This window comes from Solea solea, chromosome 10 (genome assembly GCF_958295425.1).
Source record: "Solea solea chromosome 10, fSolSol10.1, whole genome shotgun sequence".
NCBI classification, from domain to species: Eukaryota; Metazoa; Chordata; class Actinopteri; order Pleuronectiformes; family Soleidae; genus Solea; species Solea solea.
The window spans coordinates 27410716-27435262 of record NC_081143.1 but is presented as its reverse complement, the minus strand read 5'-3'; the positions used below and the strand labels follow the sequence as shown (position 1 = coordinate 27435262).

Here is a 24547-nt window from a genome sequence, read left to right as displayed (position 1 = left end):
TGCCCTTTTAGGCTGATTGAAGACCAGACGCGCTGCCGCACTCTGAACCATCTGTAGCGGTTTCACAGTAACTGGAAGGTTGCCGGTTTGAGTCCCTGCCAGGTCAAGGGCTGGGGTACCTCTGAGCAAGGTATCCAATCCCCATTGCTCATAATGGGACACAATGGGAGGGTTGAATGAGGATGAGCATTATGCGGTGGAATCTCTGCCAAATCAAAAATGCGGACCATCTGCTGTGGCGCCCCCTAGAGAGGGAGAAGTCACTCACTAGAAATGAGCCAAATGTTCTTAAAATTATTTTTAATTGTCTTGTTTTAATGATAAAAATAATCAACAAATGGAGAAAGCAACTTTTGCCAGGCTAGCATACTCAAAATGAGCATGCAAATCTAGCTTATTTCCCACTCTAATGTTTTCTTAAAATTGGTTAAAAATAGTTAATTTGAAGAGATAAATTCGCCAAATGATGTGATGATATGTATGTACATACATCTATATGCAGCTCTTTGTTCCCGTGTTTAACTTTTCTTTGACCAAACAAACACACACTGTGTTTTGAATTGGGAATACAGTACTGGTATTTTAGCTCTGGCGGTCGCTGCTGTAATATTTCATCCTCTTTTAAGCCTTTTAATGCAAGGATGCACTGGTTATGTTGAACCATGGCCCCAGGACTATCCTTTCTCTCTGTCCACATTATGCATTCACATAAGCCCTATAGCATAGTATTAAGACAGCACCCCACTGAGGGTTTGTTTCAAGGAAAGAAACATGGCGTAGCAGACGTGAAAATAAATGAATAAATAAAATAAAAAGCCGGTATGGAGGATGTGAATTTAAAAAATAAATAAATAAAAGAGGTAAAAAAAAAAAAGGGGTAATCACCGGGGAAACACACACACATACAAAACTAGTGCCTGAGGAGTGACAGAAAGGTGTGACAGGGTCACTGGATGAGATGTTTTATTTTCCCAGAATGCACTTGAACAAGCCTCCCAGGGACCCAATCAGAGAGTAAGATTTAGGTCAGGTTGTCATCGGCACATAAAAAGAAACAACAAAAATGTCAACACATCAATACGAGCATAACCTTCACACACACACACACACACACACACACAGTGAATCGAAGCGTCTAGTATTGAATTTCCTTGCAGTGTTGACAAAAAGTGGAGTGTTATCCTGCCATGTCGCATGAACGCATGAACGTTTCTGCATTACATTTGTTAAGATTACAGCCACATAATTACACGACATGACTTTCATCCATCCATCCGTCCATTAAGCTTCACCGCGTGTCATCTGAGGGTCGTGAGGGCTGTACTCGCTCCCCGCTGACAGTGGTCGAGAGTCGGGGGGATTTGTAAGGTACGGCTGCTTTAATGGTTTTAAAATTGCATATTTGTGGAATCAGTGTCTGCACACAATTCAGTAAAAGTGATACATTTAACCTTAAATTAAATGTGAATGATGTATTAGCAAAAATTCACATTTTCAGTCACAGCTGTCGACAATTCAGGGTCGTAGTTTATTTAATTTATACACACAAACTAGGGAGAGACACCAGTAGTCCTGTGGTTCTAAAAACACCATTTCCAGTCCCCAGCTGGATGATACCAGCTGTCAATCACACTGGTGTCCACTCATATGTGCTGTACTTTATCATCTATTTTCCTCTAAATTTCCGAGAAATCTTTTTTCCTGTAAATGTGTATTAAAGAAGAACTGAAACTTATGGTTGAGACCATTAACATTTTAAGAAAATGTTTACTGAAGTTACCATAGACCCTCCTGGTCTTCACTTTTAAAATCTAAAAAGGTTCTGTGGTCATGATTTGTGTTGTGAAAGTTTGTTTTTTCCTAAAGATATTTTTGGAAAATGCTGTTGTAAACAAAATGGCTGCAATCAGTGGAATATTTCACCACTCACTCACCTTCTATCACCTTCTATAGGTGGTGCTGGTGGTCGCCAGTCCATCACAGGGACACACAGAGACAAACAACCATCCACACTCACATATACGGTCAATTTAGAGTGTCCAATTTGCCTAATCCCCCAAACTCCGTGCAGAAAGGCCGTTGTTTTAAACCGGGGTCGCAAACCCAGATCTTCTTGCTGCGAAGGCAAGCGTGCTAACCACTACACCGACCGCGTGACCCGATATCCCGCCGTTGAAAAGGCAACGACTGCATGAAAGTAGACTCAGACACATTCAGAGACCTTTAGTTAACCTCAGAGTTCGTCCTCGCTAAAAAAACCTACTGAAATATGAACGAGCTGTCGGAGGGAGTGAAGGGGGGGTGGAAGGAGACGCAAAGAGGCAAAGAGAGGGCTGAGTGAATATTAGATGGGGAGAGACAAGGTCACGGAGAGGTCTGGGACATGGGTTATCTAAGTACAGATTTGCTACCCTTTTATCTACGTTCTAGCATTCGGTATCTTTGTCGCAACTTGGTGTCGTGGTTTGTTTGCCCTGTGCGATCTTGACTCTTCTGGTCCAGTGATGTTAACCAGATCTGATTCAATCTGTTCATCAGTTCAGACTCCCGATTCACATTTAATAATAATCCATTTTATTTTTAACGCGCCTTTCAGAACACTCAAGGTCACCTTACAAGGCAGAGTTAAAACGAAATGAACATTCCAAAAGATGGAGTAAAATGAATAAAGACGAGTGTGTCAGATCAGTACATACAAATGTTTTTAGACCAGAATCTGTAAAACAAATCAGATTTAATACGGCACTTTTAAAAGACCTGTTCTATCGGACGTGATTTGAATGTGGCAGAGGAAGTGGCCGAAAGGCTCCAGACTCCACGGTAGATCTGGTAGAGGAGCAGAATCTGGAAATGGATACGGTATTTGACCGGAAGCCAGTGAAGTTGTTGAAGGACAGCAGCGATGGGATTAATGGAGATTTGTCTGGTATGTGTTCATGCGTCACAAGTGAGGAAGGTCCAGAATCCAGCACATTTCGTCTTGTGGGTCTTGTATGAACGTGTTGAGCTGTAACGTTGGAGCAGAAATAGAGAGTTTTGTTCCGGAGACTCTGGATAAATCTTACCTACACATTTCCCTGGACCTGGACTCTCCAATGTGATGTTTCAGTCGTCAAAAACTGACAAAAATCGGATGTGTAACGAATTGGAACTTAATTGGATTTGAACAATGTGCCTAATCTGTAGATAACATTAATCATCACGACGGATGCTCGAGTTTGAAAGGTTGAGTTTTGCTCCTGAGTGAATGCTGAAGTTAATTGTGACTTTTAAACATTTTCACAAATCTTAAGCACATTTATCTCAGCATGTGATCTCCCCTGAAATGTCTTTGCACGGCGCAAATGTGTCACGCCGATATGTACTGGACCTTTTTCCAGGAGCATTCACACTCGCACGCAATTAGATAATTCCTGCCGATGGCTTTTGTGTGACCGAACGAAATTAATGGAAATTGAAACACAGGTCTGCAGGCAGGGTATGAATTACATGCTGCGCTGAGGAAAGTCACATGTTCCTGTGGTTCAGTAAAACATTCAAAAAGCAAATGTCAATCACAGATTATGTTCCATACCTGAATCAAACTAATGCAATTTGCCAGAAAGAGCTCAGCTAGCTGATTTCACACACAAGGTAACGCCATTTGGGCGGCAAACAATGCCGTTCAGGTACATAGATTATACAAATAAATCGCAGTTTCCCTGTTAGCCGCTAAGGGAAACATAACTTACGATGATGTTGTGGTCTTTTTACACCTTATAGTAAAGCCTCATTTCATTTTGAGACAAACGCCAATCTTTATTTGATTGACAAAGTTAGGGACATGATCCTGGTACGTTAACTTTCCCCTTAACTGCCCACCAAAGAAGCTTTGCATCTGTATGCGAACATCAGCCACTTCTGTACAGATGCTTTTATTGTGAAGTGTTGGCATTCTCTGGAGTAGATTGGGGGGGAAGTTTATCAGGAAGTTGACGTTATGCTGGAATAATGTCTGCTCTGGCTGTTTCCATACTCGTGAAAAGCACCAGGGGGCAGTGTGAGGAGCAGATATGTTCACTCTGTCAGGCTCTGCGATATGTTGCTCAGTAAATTCCTAAATCTATGAACCGGCACTGGTGTCGTTCATTTGTCGGGTTTAATGTCGTCCGGTCAAGACACAAGACCACACGTTTGGCGTTTACTCAAACCATTCCAGGGATTTGGGATCTCACAGAAAAGTTGCATGATTTCAGAACACAAACAGACATGGAGGCGGTTGTCAGTTGTCGTTGTTGCGATGTTTTGTGCTGAGATGAAACCATGGGTGAGAAGAACCAACTTGGCTTGTACAAGTTATGGTTCTACCTGAAAGTATGCAACATCCGTTTCCCCCTAAACTCACTCTCATTGGTTCTTGTGGGGTTCCGCCTCATGTGATTAATATCAAACATGTTTAATACTTACTTGCGTCCAATGACGCTAACATTGCGTCTGTTAATCCCTCACACTACGGGATAATCTGTTCAAACCAGCCTTAGTGAGTGAATTAAACACTTTCCCCCGCCTTTAAATAACAGTTAAACCTGGTTTGACTCAGGGTTTTTTTGACCACTGAGGACATTGTTTTAAATTTACCATCGTCTGAAATAAACACTACGTCTCCTGCGACAGCGTCGTCGCTCATGTCCGTTAAACAGAGACGCAGACTCGACCTGTTTAGAGTGCTCTACCGTCAACCCACTTAGAAACTGAGGCCTGGACTCGACTGCTATTATCAGCCTTCTTCTGGAAAGTGGTCGCCGTCGTTGAACTTTAAAAACCACAGCCTGTTGACAACACTTTGATGTATCACGTCTGCGTTTAAAGACGGATACTTTCACTCTCCTAACAAGGCTATTGGGGTTTGTGCCGCCACACTTTTCATATTCAAATTGGATTTAATAATTTCTTATTGCAATGAAGACTATACTTGATATAATTGCGGGGATCTCTGTGTGTGTGTGTGTGTGTGTGTGTGTGTGTGTGAGTGTAATTGTAGGACCGATTTATGTGAACTTTCACTCTCTCTCTGCTGTGTGCGCTGACACACCTTTGCATTTTTGTTTTAATTAAATGAGAAGGATACTTATTTTCCTTCAACATTATCTTTTAAAAAGGTATATGCATAATTCATCAGACTTTTTTTTTTCTTTGTGACAAGATTATTGTAATTTTCTTTTAAATGTTTAATTAGATTAGTGCATGCTTTCTGTTTTGCAACCTCGCGGAACCTCTCCTTCCATATTCAGCCACATTTAAAAGAAAAAGAACAAAAGACAAACTTAGAACTAACTATTTATCAATATTATTCTTTTCAGTTTACATTTATCAAAGCTGTGAAGGTAAAACAATTAGTTTCCCTAAAGGGACTCTTCATTTATAGCATTAAATAATCATTACTTAACTATAATTATTACTTAAGCATATGTTACCTTTATTGATGACTCTAAAGTGTAAAACATGACTTCTGGACGTGATTGGGCTCACGATCAGCAGCTTTCAGCAGTGCTGTCTGTTAAATATTGACATTTTAGACATTTTCTTTGCTAAATGTTGGAGATTAACGTTAATGTTTTCAGGGATTTTTAAGACTTTTTAACTTTGATCTACAGATTTCGAACTATAACTAGATTTTGGAATAAAAAGTAGATTCTGGAACTATAAGTAGATTTTGGAATTTAAAGTAGATTTTGGAATTTAAAGTAGATTCTGGAACTATAAGTAGATTTTGGAACTATAAGTAGATTTTGGAATTTAAAGTAGATTTTGGAATTAAAAGTAGATTCTGGAATTAAAAGTAGATTTTGGAGTCTTTTTAACTGATCTACAGTTCAGCATTGTTGTTCGCTTTGATTCTCATGACTCTTTTTTAGTATTGGCTCAGCTCGCTTGGAACCTTGTCAGAGCAGCTATTCAAAAAAAAAGGTACCAGGTAGGATCACTGATGGAAAAGCAAAAATAAAACCACACAAGAAACAGAAAGAGCCGAGTGAAGAGGAGTAGTGCTGGAAAAGTGCCAAATGAGAGCTGTTAAATTAAGAAAGTTCCCTCTAGTGGAAGTGAGGTGGAGACTGACCCTCCTGACTCCCCTGCATATTTCTGCAGGAGGGAGGTTGTATGTTTATAATGAGTGCCATTATCCCTACTTCCTCTCCGCTAAGTGAAAATGACATGTTTATACACCCTGACTCTGTGTTTTACATTAAACCCTAATGCACAAATGTTCTCTTCATAACTCTCTCTTTTAAACCATTAGGAAGACACACACACACACACACAGCCTGAAACGTGTGTGTGTGTGTGTGTGTGTGTGTGTGTGTGTGTGTGAGTTTTTGAGAGAGAAAGAGAGCGACGGCTATGTTTATATACCTTGAATGTGTGTATGGCTGTTTCCATGCATCCATGTTTCAGCTTTCAGAGAACTAATGAAATACAGACAAGGCACACACACACACACACACAGACGCACACACACGCAGCTAAATAAAAAATATTACAAGCAGGTGTGTTTAGATAGATCCAGTTTCTCTTGCTGCCTTTGCACAAACTCCAGCATTCTCTCCCTTTGGCATTATCCCCCCCCCCCCAGTTCTGTGTGTGAGTTGGTTTTCTGTTTATTTCACTTTTTAAAACAGCAGTCTGTCTGATTTTTATAAAAAAAAAATACGCACACACAAAAATATATAGAGACACGTCCAAATGGAGCAAAAGCCCAAACAGTCAAACACACAGTATTTACTGCAGTGAAACCTTTTACTGTTGTGAATTTATTGCCACACAAAGTGGCTTATGATACAGTTTTGAATGCAGATCGTTTGTATAAATGACTTTAACCTGATTGCGTTTACATGTGGCTTTAATATGGTGTCCCTACAGAAAAACAGAGGAAGACGGCGGTGTAGCGTCATCGGCTTCCTCTTTGATTGGTTTCCTATTTTCTTCATCCAGGGCTGTCGTGATTAATGCCAGGCCAGAGCGACACGTGTTTACTAATACCTGCGAGTTACCGCTGCCCTGCTGGTGTGGAACAATCGCGTGCAATCATTATTCCTGCCCCACAAAGTCTGTTTCATGAGAACAATGGAATTACGTCTTACTCTCATGTTCAGTGAGGTCACGACGGGCTCTTGACCACATCAGGAAGCCACTGGATCACAATCTACCGTCCATGTATGATGTTCTTTCATGTGCTCCACATCTACCTGATTACAGAACACTGAAAAAATACATTTCTACTTTAAAAAAGGTAGTGCGGTAGGTAGATAGGTAGGGACGGAGGTAAGTAGGTAGGTAGGTAGATAAGTAGGGAGGTAGGTAGGTAAGTAGGGACGTAGGTAGGTAGGTAGGTAGGGAGGTAGGTAGGTAGGTAGATAAGTAGGGAGGTAGGTAGGTAAGTAGGGACGTAGGTAGGTAGGTAGGTAAGGACGGAGGTAAGTAGGTAGGTAGGTAGGTAGGGACGGAGGTAGGTAGGTAGGTAGGGAGGGAGGTAGGTAGGTAGGAACAGAGGTAGGTAGGTAGGTAAGGACGGAGGTAAGTAGGTAGGTAGGTAGGTAGGTAGGTAGGGACGGAGGTAGGTAGGTAAGTAGGGACGGATGGAGGTAGGTAGGTAAGTAGGGAAGGAGGTAGGTAGGTAAGTAGGGATGGAGGTAAGTAGGTAAGTAGGTAAGTAGGGATCGAGGTAGGTAGGTAAGTAGGGACAGAGGTAGGTAGGTAAGTAGAGATGGAGGTAGGTAGGTAAGTAGGGACGGTTCGAGGTAGGTAGGTAGGTAAGTAGGGACAGAGGTAGGTAGGTAAGTAGGGATGGAGGTAGGTAGGTAGGTAGGTAGAGACGGAGGTAGGTAGGTAGGTAGAGAGGTCAGTAGGTAAGTAGGTAGGTAGGGAGGAAGGTAGTTAGGTAGTTAGGTAGGGAGGTAGGAAGGTCGGTCGATCAATAGAAAATAGAGGATTAAAACCAAAATATACATGTAAAGACAAATTAAATATAAAATTAGATGTTAAAGAAAATATAAGAATTATTATAAAATGAAAAAATTAGAATAAATATAAAATTCTACATGTGTAAAAATGTAAGAACATGCACTACAGCAAAGAACAAGAAAACCAGCAACAGAAATTGAACGGGATGTTTAAAACTATGTTTTCATTAAAGGATAATCACGTAAAACTTTCAGTTACACTGAGCTGTCCTCTCATTCATTTGGTCACAGTCAGTATGCAACTTTAACCCCTAGATGTCACCAAACCCGACGCACTGGTCCTTTAACCAACGTGTCAGGATCTGATGTGAATTCCAGCATCAGAGCTGTAATTCACTCCTCCCACAACACACTGGACTGTATGTTGACTCTGAACATAATAAAACCAATTATCAAATTTGCTACAATTTATCATTGCACTGGTGATCGTATATATATTGCACTAAGATAATTATTATAATTTTTTTGTTTTGGGTTGAATGTTGGTGTGTGTGTGTGTGGGCAGGATAAAGGTTGCAATTATGAGACGATCTCTTCAGAGTGCATTAGAGACTAAAAATGCTGTGGTGTTAACTTTCCTTTAACCAGTGGGAAAACCCTCACCTCCACACGCGCCCTGCGATATTTCATATAAACAGCATTATTAAAAACCTGTAAATTGCCTGTTATGTGTTTCTGGCCATGTGCATGTAAATGTGAGACTGCACATACATGTGCTTGTGCGGGGGTGTTTGGATGCTCATGTGTCTAATTTGCTCTTTTCTAAACTAAAGGAAGGCGCAAACAAAAAAAAAACCAAAAAAAAAAAATCCTGACCCGAGCATAGTTGTTAAAATGGGACAAAGAGTTTCCAGGGAATTTGCCATTTACAGTCAGGCACTATGAACAGCTTCCCTACGGGGACCTGAAACACGGAGTCCCATGGGACGCGCATGCTCTGCTCTTCATAGAAGATTTATGACTGTTTATGTTTGGCTTGGTATTTAAACAAAACAAATGATAAATACTGGAGATGCGCAATAAAAGTAGGCTAGACTAACAAGAGGACATTTTTATAAAAACGTGCTGAAGAGACTTTATAGAGGATATTAAACCTGAGAACTACTTATGGAGTCTGTAAAAATGAAAGGTATAAACATGCCTTTAATTTGCTTTGTATTTGCACTGGTGTGCATCAGCGCGCTGTCATATTTCACAACAGCATAACTAGATATTGGTGTCATGAGAGCCTACATATTCTAACTACAGTACAACGTTACGATCAAGATGCAGAGACTCGGAAGATGCGATGGCTGTGTTCTTATGTCTGTTTGTCGCACCCATGCCATGTTCCCATTTTGAAATTATGAGAACCATCTACTGCTTATGGACTTTTTAGATGATTTGGTGATGATTTGTTGAAAGAACCCGACTTGTGGCCAGGTATCTTGAATGTCATCCCTTTAGATCCACAGTGTTTTGAAATAAAACATTGTTCAGACCCAGTGAAACACCACCGGTAAACAAAGCACTTCTCACGCTGCTGTAACACGCTGTATTAACTGGCCAGGTTTCGGTCCCGGTCCCGGTCCCGGTCCCGATCTGGCTCCTCCGACAAACGTGGGTGTCTTCCAGTTTCAGGCGGATTTGAACAGATTATCCGGCCAAATTTCAAATCGTAAATATCAAACACGACTGAACAGTGGTTGGGGGCGGGAGCAGAACCCGGCGATAACCAATGAGGACGAGTTGGCGTACTTTTATTTAGAAGTGTGTTTTTTGCAATTTCTCAGCACAAAACGTCCCACATACAACAGCTATTAACTGACGACGCCGGCAGTCCACCTTTATGTCTTATTCTGAAGTCACGTTAAATTACGCGAGTTTCTGTGAGATCCCCAAAAAATCCTTTGAATAATCTCCTCCCTGAAGTGTGTGGTCCTGAGTCTGGACTGGATCGTCTAGTCTGTGCTTTCTCAGGATTAAAACATAGAAAATCAAAGTTACTGTGGTCAGATTTCTGAATCCTCCAGATAGTGTTTATGTACACTGCACTCATCAATGTCAGCACCTGCGTCTTCAAACAGCCTCTGAATGTAGTTACCGTGACTACATCTGAGAACCAATTCAGGATGGATTGGGGACGTTCGGACCTGAACTTTGGACGTGATGGGATCACACCGAACAGATTTCGATGGCTGTGTCCCTCATGTCTCTTTCTGGTGTCTCCTAATGTTCTGATGTTTTAGATGTGTGGACACGTACCTTTGAAAACAGAACTTTTCCACCAACGTTCTTCAGAGAAACCCTGTCCACACACGCTCAAATCTCTCAGAAATCTTTGTCCACACAGAGAAAACCTCTGTTAATTGGTTTTCAAAAGCGTGCCAAGTCACCGCGTGGTGATGTAATTTTAATGGTAAAGCCTTGTTAGCCAGTCAGAGGACGGCTAACTGCTCGCTCCAATAGAAAACAACAATGACGCACGAAAAGGAAAAGTTGTTTGTTTGGACAAAGTTGAGCTTTTTCCTCAACATTACTGTGGAGTACAAAGTTAATAAAACACACGACAATGTGGACTGGGAGTCCGGCCAGTCCAAGCACAGACTGTTCCATGTTTGTGTTCGACACTGGTGAGTAATGGGTCAGTGTGGGCGACAGGCGCGTCCAAAGTAGGAGTCTGGATGATGTTGCATTAGTGTCAAATCTCAGTTTATTCAAGCACTCACGTGTAGTTTGCGTCCTCTCTTGGCGCATTTGTTTGCATGTTGTGCACATTGTGGGTCTTCTGTGGCTTCTCTACAACTCAGGGAAGAAAATCTCCAGCAGCACCAGTTCAAGATCTTTGTCGTTGTCGTCATTAGTCAACAAACACCACGACTGATGAATTTCAAACCATAGGACATTCGTCATTCGTGATTTACCAGCAGATTGTTGTGAGGACTAAAGACTTCAGCTGAGGAAATCCAGTTTCAATCTAATGAATGTTCAAAAACATCTCTATCTAAGGATCAGAGACCTCAGTGCAGAGCACTGACCAGGACCAAGTCCTGACCGAGACAGACCTGTAGCGGCCAAGACCGCGACCTGACGAGACACTCTCAGATTCTGCGTTATCATCATGTTCCGTAAAAACCAGGACCATCGGTTCCATTTGGAGATTTGGAGCAGACAATAAATAATAATTCATACAAATTCATAACCTGAGTCCTCTATGATCAAGCCTGAGATCAAGTGGTTTTAAGACCAGTGTTGAGACCCACAGTCCAGGCAAGTTTGCCGAATCCCCCATTGCGCCTCATTGACTGAGTTAATTGGACGCTCTAAATTGACCCCATAGGGAGGACACATTCAGTGTCCAAGCCTGGATAAGTGGGAGGGTTGCATCAGGAAGTGTACACGGCGTAATAAATCTCGGCCAAATCAGCTGTGGTGACCCCGAGAGATGAAGAAGCTGAGACCCCTGATCTCTGAGACCGTGAATGTGCAGCGCCAAGCAAACCCAGGCATTTTGTCATGAGCAGCACAAACCTTCATACGAAGCAGAGGGGATGGTGTAACAGTGTGTTTTGCTCCAAGCAAATTCCATATTAATCACTGACTCACTGACTGTTTTCCTCCAACAATATCTCTGTGGAATATCTGTGAATCAACAACTTTTCAGCACTGCTCGCTGGACTGCTGCTCGTTGAGTTGACTTTTGAGAGTTTGCAGGCGGTAGCTGACGTTTAGCACCGGCCTTTCATTGGCTTTTTGCTTTGATCGCTGAGTTCAAGAGGCAAGAAGAAGAAGAAGCGTGTTTGGATGAGGATAGGCGGGTGATACATCGTATCTCGACACATTCCTGATGATCCAGTGACAAAGGAGGAGGGTTAGAGGATCAGAGACGCTTCTCCTTCTTTCTTTTCCCAAAAAACTAGAACTTGGAAACGAAGAAGCCTCTTGGATCAAGGTGAAATACCTTCAGTCGGGTCTGCTTCTGATTCACAGACAGATTTTGGTCAAGTTCGCGGATTATTGATCAAGCCTCACATTTCCTGTTTTGCCATATCTTCAATAAGCTACTTTAAAAAAAAAAAATGCAATTTTTTAGCAGTAATTTCACTCTAATTTACCCTGTTTCAGTAAAGGAACTTGAAATTGTGACAACAACGTCGGGATTTTTGTCCAAGTGTTGTACAGTTGTGCCGTAATCCCAGTTGCAGTTTATAGATCCTGTTAATCCTGTTCTTTACGTGTGTGAATGTTGAGATTAAATAAACCCAACTCTGACCTTCCACGTGGAGGACAAACCCGCTCCACCACTTATCCACACCTCCTGCCAAAAATACAGCACGAGTGTGCATTTCAGCCGCAGCATTAGGAATAACATAACATTACTGCTGCTTCTTTTCTTTTTTTTTTATCAGTGAATACAGCGTGGGCTGTGTGTGTGTGTGTGTGGGGGGGGGGGGGTGGTTGGTTTTCTGTGACATGAACAATTTGCTGTGGAACACATCCAGCTATTTAAGTGCAACGGAGTAAATGTGATGTTCATAAATAGGGCTCTTTTTTTTATTGTATCCTGTCTGCGTGTGAGTGTGTGGGTGCGTGTGAAAGACAGAGAAAGAGAGAGTTATTGTAGGTAATAAGGTTACTTTTCAATTGCTACCAGGTGTGTGAGTGAGAAAGCGGCGACGTGGGAGAATATCAGACTCTCCCCGCTCGCTTTCTGCTCATTTGTTTCAATCTGCTCTGCTTTCCTTCTCTCCTCATTTATTTGTCCAGCCTGTCTTTCTTTCTTTCTCTCTCTCTCTGTGTCTCACTCTTTCCGTCCCCCTCTCGCCCAGCCCCACGCAGGACCGGCCTAATGAACACAGTGCTGATGAGTTAATGATTAGGCCGCTCCATCATCGCAACGAGACGAGGGCACGAAGCCGGGAACGTCGACGGACTCCGCAGATATCAAATGACCGGCGTATTCGTGTGTATTCGTGAATTCCAAACACCGTCGCTCTCTATCGGTGTCTCTCGCTGCAGAGAAAACAAAGGCCAGGACGTGGTTTTTGAAACACGCTAACGTGATTTAGCTCCAAATCCCTAATGAGTGGAAAAAAAGAGCTAATATATCAGTTTAGTCCTCCGGTCAAGTGAGAGGAGGAGGAGGAGGAGGAAGAGGAGGAGGTTACTGTTACTTTATTATCCATCAGTCAGCAACAACATTAAAGTGACCACTTTTTTAAGTGAACCCGCTACAAAGAAAGGTGAAAAATGGCCTCTTCCAACTTAAAATAGATTTTTTATTAACTCTAAATTGCTATCATATAGTTTAGTAAATATAGTCAATTAAAAAAACTGAATGTTGCATAAATATGAAACGTGCAAAAGTGGTAGAAAGACTTTAAACCAAACATTTCTTTCCCTCCACTGCCTCAAAGAGAGTAAAGGTCGGCGGCACCATGGCCTCTAGATCTGGTGTGTTTTAATAATAATAATCTAATTATATCAATAATCTCTAAATTACGACGGTCACAGGAGCCAATCCCAGCTGACATAGGCAGCGAGAGGCGGAGTCACACCCTGAACAGGTGACCAGTGCATTATTATTTTCAATTTAAGTGACATTAAATTCTTAAATGTTAAATGTGTTCATGTTGATTTTGGAACAGTTATTTTAAATAAAATTAAATAAACAATATAAAAGAATAATGATTAAGTTAGTGAGTGTAGGCAGCAGCAAGGAAGGGAGGAAGGAAGGAAGGAAGGGGGTCACAGTGTGTTTCTCCTGCAGAGTGAAAAACACTGGACCCCACAGCTCTGACTCTTCCACTGTGGAAGAACCCACAGCTCTGACTCTTCCACTGTGGCGATGCTGTGGCATGAAACAGCGTCTGTCAGAGAGACACAGGTTGAGACAAAGATTAGACTGAAGGAAGAAAAAGGAGGAGGAGGTCAGGGGTGGAGACTGCTGACAACGGTTGACACCGTCACTGGAACCCCACAGCTCATATGTGTTCATTACTGTTACCATGGCAATGAACGTTGTCTAGGTTTAAAAATCAGTGTTTCACTCAAAAACCACACGTTGACTGTGACTCTGTTCTTCACTGCAACACAGACACAGGTCGAGTTTGTTGCTTCTAAACGTCAACGTCTTTGCACCGTCACCGCGACGACACCAAACATCGTACACCAAACAGTGAACACCGTGAGAAGAACACGATATCTCATCCCAGCATGAGAGTGCTTTACAGATTTAATACATTCATTCATGAATGAAATGTTTGACGTGTTCTTTAAATCAATGTAATTTCTTTTAAAAACAAAACACAGTGATTGTTGTTCAGAAAACGCACTGATTTGATCCCTAATCATTCACACTTGTGCAAGTGAATGTTTTTGTTTTAAAAAGTGTTGTACAGACAATAAAAATATGTAATGTAATTATAAGAAAAACTAAGTATATATGTAGATAATCGTATATATGAAAAAACCTGTAAATATAAGTTATTATATAGTTATTTACTGTATATATCAATAGGTTATTATTATTAATAATATAAAGTGGTAATTGTGGTATCTTGGTGGAAACAAAAATATATAATAATAACAATAATGAGAAGAAATAAAAAAGAAAAAAAGGGGAGAAAAATAGGGAAAACCTGTAAACACAATTAACATGAAATTGAAATGCTAATGGTTAAGAAATAAAATAAATAAAAATAAACCTATCATTATTATTATTATTACTTTTTTTATTAATTCATCATTGTACAGGTGATAACTTAATATGAAATTGTTCCATATCACTAAACTGTTGTTATTTTGTATTTGTTTTTTTATTTCTCTTTTTATTATGTATTTTATTCAAGTGTCTGTATCTGGTGTGGAGGAATCTTGAAACTGTAGCTGAGAGTCAAACATTACATTACAAAAAAAATGAGAAAGAAAGATAAAAATTCAAATGTCTAATTTCTTTTTCTTTTTTTCATTAATATTGGCAAATATATAAATAATGACATTTTAAGAAATAATTGTCTCAATATGATATTACAACTTAGAATTTCTTTAATCTTTACAGTAATTAACAGTTAGTTTTAAGGAGCATTAAAGTCAATAGAATTAGACGCTGCTTTTAAAAATTTTAGCCAAGCCAAACTTTAAAAACAAGGACATTTAAATCAATTTAAGAAAATTCAAATCTAGAGTGGGATTTTGAATTATAAGTAAAATTTTAAATTATAAGTAAAAATTTGGAATTTTAAGTAGAATTTGTAATTATAAGTAAAATTTGGAATTATAAGTACACTGTAACAAATTGACTGTAGAATTTACAGTAAATACCTGGCAAAAAAGTTGCCAGTAAAGTATTGTAAAATTCCTGTAAATTACTGTAAAAAGGATTACAGTAAATTACAGGATAACTTTTACAGGTTTTTCTTGTATATAAATTACAGCAATTTCTTGTTGTTTTTTTGGAAAAACAACTATTAATTGTAATCTAGTTTACAACATTATCTTGTATTCTATTCAAATTACAGAGGTTACCTGGCAACTAAAGTTGCCAGTAAATAGCTGTTAATACTTCACAATACAATATGTTGTTGTTGAATGTTTTTACAGTTAAATTTTGTTTTTCACATTAGCAAAATAATTTAAAAAAATGTAATATGTTAAATAAAACCAGAGTCAGAGCTGCAGCAAAACAAAACTTTTATTAAAACTCAGCAGTTTTACAACATGCCTTCAGAACTCAATTTGAATCCCCATAAATAAATAACAATGAATAAAATGATATCATGTTAAATATAAGGCTTCAGACAGAAGCTGGTTAGCCTAATTAAGCACAGACTGGAAATGGGGAAACAGGCTGCAAATTTTCTGAATGCACGGGTACAATCAGGTATACCACAGGTAAAAGGGCAGTTTGGTGCATTACTGTGAAGTTTCATATGATGAGTAAAACCTATTATAGTTTTACTCTCATGGGCACACTGTTTGCAGTGATACATTTCTGGGCTAAGAAAAGCAAAAAGGGAAGAAAAAAGAATTAAAGTTAATAAGGTTGTATGTCCAAAACAACAACAACACAAAAACAATGAGCACAGTCAGGGCTTTCGACCAGAAACTACTTGGTTAGGTTTAGGCAACAAAACTACTACCCGCACCCCAACTGTTCTGCAGAGTGCAGCAAGACTATTTAAAAGTAGTTTACTTGAGCTAACTAAGCTGATAAATTAGCATAGAGCTAATGCTTAATCCCAAATTTGTCAGATGCCACAGAAAATGATTACACAGTCAGACACAATGACATAAATAACACAATGTATTTACCTGAAAATCGTCTTCACCGATGTCTGTTGGTGATGATCACTGTGCCTTAAGCGGTGGTGCGGCGGTTTCCTCTGCACCTAACGTTAGCTAAATGATGCAAATACGTAGACGTTAATCGAGGTTTTCCTCCGACAGTGGGAAACAGTTTAATACTTAATTGGCCTCTTCATCAGTCATTAAAAATGTAAATTAACTCATCAAAGAGACTTTTCATAATTTACACAGTTCTGATGATAAATTTGGCACCATGTTTCACAAACCACAAACATTAACGTTATGTTAAGTTACACTGAAGTTTATTTAACTTAACATTGGTTCACAGGAGAGCTGGTAAAGTTAAAATCCAGCCGAAATTAAAACTCTTTCTTTATGAGTCATACAAAGTCATACGTTATGATTTATGTTTTGATTTATAAGTTATCTGTTAAATTGACCATTATGTTAACGGAGTCTGGAATGTAGCTGTCACTGTAGTATTATTATTATTATTATGAGTGGTAGTAGGCCTACTATTATCATCACTAGGCTATTGCTTTCTATACGATTATTATATTATATTATATAAATATATGATATTATTCTCGAGGACAATCTTTGCAATAGCCAAGTTCCTATATATGTACCGAAAGTGTTGCACACAACCCTCAAACTCGATTTAACATGCATTCATGCCTATGATGTGCAATATCCCGGTAAACCTCTATTTTGGATTTTGATTTTTTGGTGACTCTGGTTCTAAGGACCGGGCCGATCGCCGCTCTCTGCCCGAGGATAAGCGCCTATTTTCGGATACATCAGGGGCGATTTCAACGGGCCATATCTCGGTCATTTCTTCACATTTTTGGATGAAATCAGCGGTATTATGTTCCTCTATGTCCTCGAATAAAGTCGTGGGATGTTGGATTTTGATTTTTTTCCGTTTTTCCGACTTTTTGCGCCCAGTGACTCTGGTTCTTAGGACCGGGCCGACCGCCACTCTCTGCCCGAGGATGAGCGTCTATTTTCGGATTCATCAGGAGCCTACTCGCGCACCCCCGGGAGAGTGTCCGCGCCCCCCACCGGTCGAGAACTACTGCATTAGGTCATTATTTTATCTATTGTATTGTAACATTAGTTGTAACTAATGCATATTACGCTAGCTAGCTTTAGCTTTAGCTGAATCAGTTAACGTTAACTAACGTTAATATTTGCTTAAAAAAAATGGTGGAGACTGAATTTTTCTAACAGTTAACGTCAGGTTCAAAACACGGATTAGCTAAAATAATGCGTTCGCCTGGGATTGCTTGTCTGGAATGTTCTCTGAAAACTCTCTAGCTAACTTTCTTTGAGGACATGCAAACCATAACTTAAACGGTCAACTTTACGTTATGTTAACTGTTAGTTAACATAACGTTGAATAACATAAAGTTGAATCACATTTTAATTATGTAGGATATATATGTTAAACTTACGTTTTATGGAGTGTTTGAACACTGCGTTGCTCCTCTGCTTCACCTGTGCACGTGCTGCTCTTTCAATGTAATGCAATCCGATATCAACAGTATTTAACCGTAATACGCATCATCTACAGTCAGAATACAATTTGCCTGTCATTTTACAATATGTTACAGTGGAAAAATGCTGTCAGCTACTGTAATTATTTTGGACCCATGATGCATTGTGGTCTACAGTTATACTTTGTAAAATGACAGAACAAGAAGTTACTGTAAAATTTTACTGTAGAAATTACAGCAATTTGTTACAGTGTAGTATTTAGAATAATAAGTAGAATTTGGAATTATAAGTAATTATAAGTAGAATTTGGAATTATAAGTAGAATAAAAAACTAACCTTCACAGGAAAATGTACTTATTTATTTATGTCCTTCGATTTTTTGAATTTTTTTTATTGGATTTTTATTTTATTAAAGCAGTGACAAGAAAAACAAGGAATGAGTACAATATTATGACAGGTAACTGTGTGTATGGCACTTACTGGAAGAACACTGTAGGCTGTACAATGACCTTGATGACATAAAAAGATCTGTATGAAGCCACATTATACACTTCATAATTGTAAAAAAAAAAAGTGCCTGCTTCATTAGCAGCCTTTGTTTGTGTCCATGAAGTGAAGAACAGAACCTGTGTCCATAGGTGGTCCAGCAGTGCCGGAGCCTCCCTGTGGAGGCTGTGCGTTGCCGACCGAGTTTCCCATGACCGTTTATTATGTTAGGGGCTCGGAGAACATGATGGTCTATGAAGGCTGAGGCACAATGCAACATGACAAAGGACAGAAAGGACACGGTGCAAGGACAGGCGGCCATTTTTCTGCTTGTCAGAAAGCTTTTCTGCTTGCCCTCCATCCTGGGTTCTTTTATTTATTATTATATATCATTAAAATGATATCTTTCAAAGGCACCGTACTGGCACCATACTGGCTGAAGGCTGGGACATTTTTTGCTCAAGTGTCATGTTTTGCATACATACAGTGTTTAATAGCATTGTAACGGAGGGGAAATTGTTCCCACTTTATTTGAAGAAAGTTTGTTTCTAAAAGGCTGCAAGAGTTTCAAGAAAGTGACGTGTTCATGGTATCACACTCATCAGTGATCCCACACATAAAAACGTTTTAATCTGTATTAGCTTTGGCTGTCATTTCATGCCGGCAAGAGGGGGAATATGGAAATTTCCCTGAAGCGTCCAGATCCTGAGTACCCAAGAAAAAAAAGACAAGAAAAAAACCTTGGCTTGTGTCATATCAACATTTTTTTTAAAGTGACATAGTTTTCAGGTATTTGGGGCAAAATCCTTCTCAGCAGGAGGAAGGGAAGGTTGGTGGTGATGCCTAATATAAGAAGCGAGAGGCAGAAGAACACAGTTTGAGACTCAACGTCAGAATCTATGAAGAAGTTACTAAAACGCGGTCAAGTCCCCACGCATGTCTGTAACTCCTGATACAAATAAAATTGTTCTACTTCACCTAAATTCATTAATAACAATTTTTAATAACAGTTTTACTTTGTGGAAAAGTCAATATATCCTTCTTAATGTAGTTTTAGCTTCTTATTTAAGGTTTAATTCCCATATTTTGTGTGTGTGATTTCATCTCTAAGCAGTTCTCCTAACTTCTTATTAAGTTAACCTTTCCATCTAGTATTTGGAAGAAAAGGTCTGGTTAGAGTGAGATGATCTGATGTTTTTGAGGCAGTCAAGGAGTGTGATTTGTATCATCCTACCTCATCGATCAATATAGTCGTGTGTCATCTGCGTAGCAGTGGATGTGTATATTGTGCTCTCTGTTCATGGTGCCTACTAGAAGCAGGGTTAATGGTAAAAAGTATCGGCCCATGCACTGAACCCTGTGGGACTCCACAACTAACACAACTGTGCATGAATTCTCCACACTAGAATTTTATGATCAAAATTAATGGGTAACACTATATCATATTCAGACACACTTTTCACAGATACATTGTAGATACACCTGGTAACCACTAAGTGGTAAATTACATTGTTTCATAGTATAAATAGTCATTTTATTGTCTTAAAATAAATAAGGAGGGTTCAATTGTTGTCTTGAAAAAGCCAAATATTGTGCATCAACTCCTCCATCATGTTCTTGATTATTTTGCATTTTATTTATTTATTTATTTATTTATTTCGGTCATGACATTTAGATCACTCATCACATAACATTGCAGTTCACACAATATACATAACCGAAAGGGAAAGCGGGAGAAGCAAAGCTTAACTAGTCCCGCCCCCATTATCATCATACATTTAATTTCCTTTTTTTTTTTTTTATGATATTTTGACAAAGAAAACATGTTTCAGCATCCGGTAGCACTCAGAGATATAGTCTAGCTCTAGACAGTCAACCTATTTCACTCACACAAAAACATCAAGAAAAAATAATGTGAAAAGTACACACGTGGTAGAAACCTGTATATGAAATCACATTATGGGTAAAAAAATAAAAAAAGGGACAGTCAGTATAGAATAACTTGGGAGTTAGAAGAAAATGTTAGAACTAAAATAAAAAGCAGTATTGAATTCTGTGATTAAAACATGAGCCATTGTTTCCTGAGGTTGTGATCAATATCGCACAGAATCAAATGTTTTAGACACCAAAGCATTTCTTAGTTTCCCTTTGTACGCGGGTAATTTTACCAGCAAATCTATTAAATGCACTATTTGATTCCGCAAGATCAATACGTGTGTTTGGCTCTCTGTGACTGTGACCTGAACCAGAGCAGACCACCCTGAAGAAATGTTAGTCCACTACTTAAAGATCATTTTTTTGTACTCCAAAAACACAATATGTAATGTATATTTTTTTACTTTATGGAGTTTTTTTTTTTTTTCCATATTTATGAGTTCACTTGTGACCTGACGGCTAAAGGTTTTCTTAACCCTCATTAAGGGATGACAGTGAAGGTCTTTTAGAGAAAAGAAAGTAGATTAAATGTCTTGTTTTCATCATGTGTCCATTAAAAGTGGGTGTCGTCTTTCGCTAGCAAAACAAACTCCCATCTTTAGGCCCTTGAAATTTGCCATTTCACTGGCGCCAGGTCAGTGTTTGAAACAGACGTCACCCGCAGCCAGACTCCGACCATAAAAGACGACACCAGCTGTCAATCGCACTGGAATGACACGTAAAAATCTGCTGACTCACCCGTTAGCTCCACACGAGTGGCGCCCGATTTTCACAGATATAGACGTAAGCTTTTGGTTGCGAAACAAACTCGTTTTGACGGCTTGTGTTTTCCCCAAGCTCCTACAGGACAATACCAGCTGTCAATCACATGTCAACATGTCAACGCATATTATGCCACACTTAATCATCAGTTTTGCTCTAATTGGAACATCATTTACAAAACTGACATCATGTTCTATTGAAGAAACTAGTGATTGAGACCATTAACTCCTTTACCGAGTTACAAATCAAGTGAGAATTGGATGCTCACTTTATTTTGCAAACAGTGGAGTCGCCCCCTGATAGTAATCCACTGAATTGTTGCTTCCTGATTGGATTTACTCGACAAACTGGACGACTATGTCCACTTTGTATACACTGTGGTCCATGTCGTTATAGTTGAACATGATTTTTGTCATCTGATTCTGTAACTTCTTCCTTTTCATCCAGGTGTTGACGTTTGATGAGGAAAACTCAACTTCTCTTCTACCTGTGAGACGTCAGCGACCCCCGGATCGAGAGGTCAAGCGTCTTCTTAGCATCAAAACACCGTACTGGTAAGATTTGATTTGATCCCTAATATTTAGCTCAATTTCCAATGTCAAACGACTTGTTCTTTAGTGAAATACAGAAACAAACCTAGGGAGTTGAGGGTGTTAAAGGTGCCTTTTATGGCGTTTGGGCAGCCCGTGGCCAAGTGGAAGAGGAACTTGGCTTGTAATGGAAGGGTTTGAATCTGGATAATTTAGATAATGGGTTAAAAACAGAGAGGAATTTTCCTACTCCACAAAAACACAAAGAAGTTCCAAAAGAGAGTGAAGACTTTTAAAACAAAGGGTTGTGAGACACATTTTACATCGTTCACGTCACCTTTTTTATCTTTTTCTTCTTTATGAACTCACTCTTCTTTACCTTTAAGGTATAACCATCATTTTTGTTCTATATTTATTGACTTTAATAAGGCTTTGGTTTTTTTAAGCATGATTTCTTTACTAAACTACTCGTAAAAAATGAGTCTCTGCAGTCGCTGATGTACGATTGGTACCCGGGCAAAGAACTTGTCACATTATCATTGGACGCCGCAACGGCCGCGCTTAATTGGCTTTACAACAGGAAGTGATGTCACCATCATGGCGTTCGTGAACGTTCATTGGCTGTTGGATGTTGCCATGGTGGGGGTAAAAAAAAAAAAGAAGAAGAAGCAGCGTCTTGCTGTGGTTGTAAAAATGTTTTCATTCACCGACTTGACTTCCATGGAAACCGCACTTTGCGAGTAACCAATGAAAATGGCCGCCTGCAGATGTGAGGGCGGCCAGTCAGAGAGCAGGATCTCACACACGGCGACACATTACCGTGGAAAGTCCTTAACCAGATTATGGTGTTTGGTGTTTGACCGGACTGACAGTGACGTTTTAAAGAGGCAGCAGCAGCAGCAGCAGCAGAGACATTTGAGTCTGGCTGCTTGTGTAGAAAGAATAAAGAGGTCAAAAAGCAACATTAAAAATACTGATTTTTATTGCAGCGATTTGAGGAAAATGTGGAATCTCGATTATTCTGACACATTTAGATTTATTTTGTAGTTGGTCATATTTCATGTTTCCATGGGTCATGTATGGATCAGTATCACATGACATACTATAACGCAAATATGTGGATTTGAAGATTTTCTAATGATTTTTCTCTTCAAATTTAGCATGAAACAAAGGTTAGGGAGATTGCAGCTCTTGAAACTTTGCTAATTTTGTTATTTTTAAAGTCAATGAAATTAATTCACTAACACAATTATACTTTAAATACATATATATAATATATATAATCGATGAATTGGTTTGAAGCTTTTTTTCATGATTAAAACAACATTTTCTGATTGTTTCAGCTTCTTAAATATTATTATTTTCATCGTTAATTTGCTCCATAAAACAAAGACATCATGACAAACACTGATCAACATTTTTTTATGGACCAAGCGATTACTCGATTATTAAAATAATCTTTTGTTGCGGCTCTATATACAGTACATATATGCTACAGTATATACTATAGTATGTAGGGCTGTCAAAGTTATTATGATAAATAAAGTTCATTTAATTGCATTTAATTAAAAGTTACAGTGGACAAATACAGACGATGAATCACAATGAAATAATTGAATCAATCAACCACTCTTTTTAACCATTACTATATTATTTCATATTATATTATATTAATCGGATGAGACGTAAAGGACCTTTTTTTTTGTATTTTTTCTTAAAGCATCATCACTTTTACTTTTTTTGTGCCCAAAAATCTGCTCACTGCTGTAGATGCTAAAATAAGTACAGTGGCATTTAAGTGGAGTCTGTTAAACTGCAGACTGCCGACAGAGCACAATTTTCACTCCTCAAAATGACAAACACCATTGTTTTTTTCTTCTTCTTAAATTGTGGAGCTTGTGGCTAAATTGAAGTTGCCTAAATTTTACCCTCACACCATTCTCTCTCCATCGGTCTCTGTCTCTCTCTCTCTCTTTTCATGAATACGTTGCACTTACAGAGCAGAGTCGTTTTCCACACATGAAAACAATAATGTCTACACTTGGATCAATAGCCTCTTTGCGCTCACTCACAGAGAAATGATTAATACTCCACACGTGTGCAAACAAATGTTCATGAAGAGTTTGGAAACAATCCTAAAATAATCCTTATATAAGTATTAAAATAATAATAAAAAAACTATACGATATATTCATAATAATGTGGAATATCAGGAATGTCCAAATTATTATAAATCTTTACTTAAGTCACTGGGTGTTCATGTATATATATATATATATATATATATATATATATATATATATATATATATACATATATATTAATAATTAAAAAAATTGAAATACAACTGCTTCTAAATGACAGTTTACAAATGTATTAATTTGTGTTAATTTGTGTTTAATAGTTATTTACTGTATATATACATAGTAACATATATATATGTATATACATACATACATATATATGTATATCATGAAGGACATTATATGCAGCAATAAATAATTCCACCTTGTAGTAATTATTTATATAATTATCATTAATGATGTATTATAATAATCATTGGCATTATGGGGCAATAAAAATTGTTATTATATATAGTTTAAATGAAACAGACTAGTGAACTAAATGAAAATCACCAACTTTGCAATTAATAATAAAAAAGAAGATAAAATATGAATTGAATCAGAAGAAGCTTAATTTAGATATTTAAAAAAATAAAATAAACGTTTCCTTTCTCTCGTTTTTTGTCTTTTGTGACACTTTATTCATTGAAGTACAAAAACGGAAAAGAATTATATCTGTATGTGAATAAACTTATAATAATTTATAATTACATATATTATCATTAACCGTCGCCCTATTCTTACACTTGAAAATACGTTACGTTGAATTGTTTTTGGCACATTGAATAGTAATTCAAGTATTTATGTAATATGAAGTTAATTTATTCATTTGTTTATTCATATTTATTATTTTTATATTTGATTTTATCTACATTTGTCAGTGAATTACGTGTTTGCTCTTCCATAAACAAATATCATTGACACGCTC

At 38.5% G+C, this 24547-nt stretch overlaps 1 protein-coding gene and 1 long non-coding RNA gene across 3 annotated transcripts in view; one reads left to right on the top strand and one right to left on the bottom strand.

The window, feature by feature from the left end:
* LOC131467035 (teneurin-3) overlaps window positions 1-24547 on the top strand; it is a 566025-nt gene that overhangs the window by 282720 nt on the left and 258758 nt on the right. For both annotated transcript variants that reach the window (XM_058640717.1, XM_058640715.1), the window contains exon 8: window positions 21414-21520. The gene's annotated coding sequence lies outside the window, so the exon portion shown is untranslated. The remainder of the gene's footprint in view (window positions 1-21413; window positions 21521-24547) is intronic.
* LOC131467127 (uncharacterized) lies at window positions 15469-18014 on the bottom strand. The gene is made up of 3 exons (XR_009241475.1): window positions 17741-18014; window positions 16290-16376; window positions 15469-15974 (listed from the first exon to the last, which is right to left on the bottom strand). It is a non-coding gene; the product is annotated as an uncharacterized LOC131467127 (long non-coding RNA).